General features: G+C 37.3%; 1 non-coding gene across 1 annotated transcript; it reads left to right on the top strand.

Annotated features, from left to right (window-relative positions):
* Positions 1 to 2,228: 2,228 nt before the first annotated feature.
* On the top strand, positions 2,229 to 2,339 carry LOC126021602 (U6 spliceosomal RNA). Its single transcript, XR_007500103.1, has one exon. It is a non-coding gene; the product is annotated as a U6 spliceosomal RNA (small nuclear RNA).
* Positions 2,340 to 3,284: the final 945 nt, after the last annotated feature.

The following is a 3,284-nucleotide window of genomic DNA, read 5'->3' as shown; positions in this document are numbered from 1 at the left end:
GTTATACACATCACAGCACAATATTGGGGTTCTCCAGAAAAAAAAACAACCAATAAGAGATAGAGAAGTCTTCTTATAGGAACAGGCCACATGGTTTTGGCAGTTGAGAATTCCCACAGTCTACTACGTGCAAGCTGGAGAAACAGAAAAGTGGTAATTTAGTCTCCAAAAGTCTGTGGAAAAAGAGACGAGGAGGAGTGAATGTCAATGGTCTAAGTCCAAATGATTGTCTACCACAAACTTGAAGAAGACCTGGAGACTTAACTCCAGTCCTGCTATATGCAGTCAACCCTACCATTCCACACTCCAGGACTACTAGTCACAAAGCCAACTACAGACCCAGAGTACATCTGTGGCTTGTTACTAATCCATTAAACTGTGGTCCTAGAGACAGTCCCATCTATTCAGGAACCAGGCAGGAGGTCTTTACCTGTGTGAACCAGTCTATAAAAGATGGGAAAAGAAGGCTACTCATTTTAATGCCTAGAACCAATGCAGGGCTACAAGGACTGTGAATAATCAAGCAAACATGGAACCATCAAAGAAAACTAATAAAGTTCCATAATAAAGATAATAAAGATACTCATAAACTGCTTAACAAATTTGAAATAACTGTCTTAAAGAAGCTCAGTGAGGTACAAGAGACCGTAGCAAACTTAAAAAAAAAAAAAAAAGGAGGGGGGAGAATGCATGAACAAAAACAAGAAGTTCAATAAAGAAATATAAACCATATTAAAGGAACCAAAAATAAATCTTTGGATTGATAAATACAATCACTGAATTCAAAATTTTAATAGAGCACTTCAGCATAACATTCAAGAGTAATATCAGCAATTTGAATTATATAGCAAGAAATTTAAAAAATGGGGCTGGTGAGGTGGCGCTAGAGGTAAGCGCCTTGCAAGCGCTAGCCAAGGAAGAATTGAGGTTCGATCCCCTGGCGTCCCCTATGAAAAAAAAAAAAGAAATTTAAAAAATAAAAATAATGAAGCAAACAAAGCTATGGAACTTATAGTACACCAAGAAAAAAAAGCAACATATGCATTATGAAATTCACAGAAGAGACAGAGACAGTGGCTGAAGTTTCATTAAAAGAACTAATAATTGAAAGAGTACTAAATCTACAGGGCCAGAGCTGTGGCGCTAGCCATAAGGCTTCTGCCTCGCACTCCCTAGCCTAGAACGGACCATGGTTCGATCCCCCAGCATCCCATATGGTCCTCCAAGCCAGGGGTGATTTCTGAGTGCATAGGCAGGAGTAACTCCTGAATGTCACCAGATGTGGCTGAAAAACCAAAAAAAAAAAAAAAAAAGAGTACTAAATCTAGAGAAGGAAAACAACATCAAAAAAATGAAGCAATAAATAAATGTCCTACTAGGTTGAACACAATGAGAGCTACACTAAATACAAGTTGTTTAACTTGTAAATAGTCAAAAGTCAAAGAAAAAGACTTTTGAGAGCAACAAGACAAAAACAATTTGTCACATACAAGGCACATCTTTTCATCCATGCAACTCCCAATAATAATCTCAGTAAAAACCTTGTAGAGAGTATGATAATATATTCAATTTTTTAATAAAAGAGAACTGTCAACTAAGACTATTGGAACCATAAAAGGTTCCCCTTAAAAATTTTAACTATTGGGGGACCAAGCGATAGCACAGCAGCAGGCCTTTGCCTTGCACGTGGCCAACACCGGATGAACAGTGATTCAAATCCCGGCACCCTATATGGTCCTGCAAGCCTGCCAGGGGCGATTTCTGAGCACAGAGCCAGGAGTAAACTATGAGCACCGCCACCACCACTGGGTGTCCCCCCCACCCCCCCCAAAAAAATAAGGAAAAGAAAAGAAAAATTTTAACTATCAATTAAAAATCATTTTTAAATTATATTATGATGAGAAAGATAAGAGCAAGAAGAAAGATCAAATTATGCTTTGCATGCAAGATCCTTGAGTTTGATCCCCAGCGCTACATTATGCCCTGAGTACCACTGAGAGTTGCCCTCAAGCACTGCACTGGGAGAAGCCACCAGTCCCATCAGGTATAACTTCCACAAAAGATGTAAAAAGGACATAAACAAAAACTAAATGTTTTTATCACCATTAAATATATTTACAAGGAACACTAAACAGTTTAGTGTTCTTTAGGTTGTAATAAAAAGGTACTAAAAAAAGGCAATGTAAAAACATATTAAAGCAAAAATATCACTGATAAAAGTTAATATAGTGCTCGCTTCAGCAGCACATATACTAAAATTGGAGCAATATAGAGAAGATTAGCATGGCCCCTGTGCAAGGATGACACGCAAATTCGTGAAGCATTTCTTCCATATTTTTAAAAAGTTAATATAAATATAAATAAAACAATACTGTGGTGCTGTCATGTAAATTATTTTTATCTATTTATCAGGGGAGGTGTTGGGACACACCTGATGATCCTCAGGTACTCTACCTGACTCTTTGCCCAGGAGTGATCCCTGGCAATCTCAGGAAATCATACACAGTAACAGTTCAAACTGGGATCAGGCTATATGAAATGTGGTGAAATACTTGTTATACCATACCTCCAGTCCTGTAAATCACTTTTAACATTGACATAAAGCTATATAAAATTAAACTAAAAAATATAGCAATTAACAGAAAACTGTTAATTCAGTGCAATATAGAAAGACATAAAATATGACATAATTAATTACATAAAATGGGTGAGTAAAATATAGAATTTTGCTATGCAATCAAATTTGCTATGAGCGTTAAACAGACTGCTACTAATACAAAACAAAACGTTCAATATTATTCCATGGTAGAGTTTAAAAAAACAGAAAGGAAAAATATTAGGTACATATAACAGAAAAAAAGGCTTTGTACATCAAGACAATAAATACCATTGTAAACATATTATCTTAACTATAATATTTTAAGTGCAATAAAAATAATTAAATAATATTAACAAAAATTTAAAAAATTAGACTGGAGAGATAGCATGGATGTAGAGCATTTGCCTTGCATGCAGAAGGATGGTGGTTCGAATCTCAGCATCCCATATGGTCCCCTAGCCTGCCAGGAACAATTTCTGAGCATAGAGCCAGGAGTAGCCCCTGAGTGCTGCCGGGGGTGTGACCCAAGCCCCCCCAAATTTAAAAATTACAATTACAATACAGGCAGGGGTGGGGGAAGAGGGAAATGGGGGCATTGGTGTTGGGAAGGTTGCACTGGTGAAGGGGGGATGTTCTTTTTTTGAGGGGGTCACACCTGGACGTTCAGGGCTTACTTCTGGATCTG

The sequence above is a fragment of the Suncus etruscus genome, chromosome 10, assembly GCF_024139225.1.
Source record: "Suncus etruscus isolate mSunEtr1 chromosome 10, mSunEtr1.pri.cur, whole genome shotgun sequence".
NCBI classification, from domain to species: Eukaryota; Metazoa; Chordata; class Mammalia; order Eulipotyphla; family Soricidae; genus Suncus; species Suncus etruscus.
The sequence above is the reverse complement of the archived record's forward strand: the minus strand, read 5'-3'. Positions and strand labels throughout refer to the sequence as shown.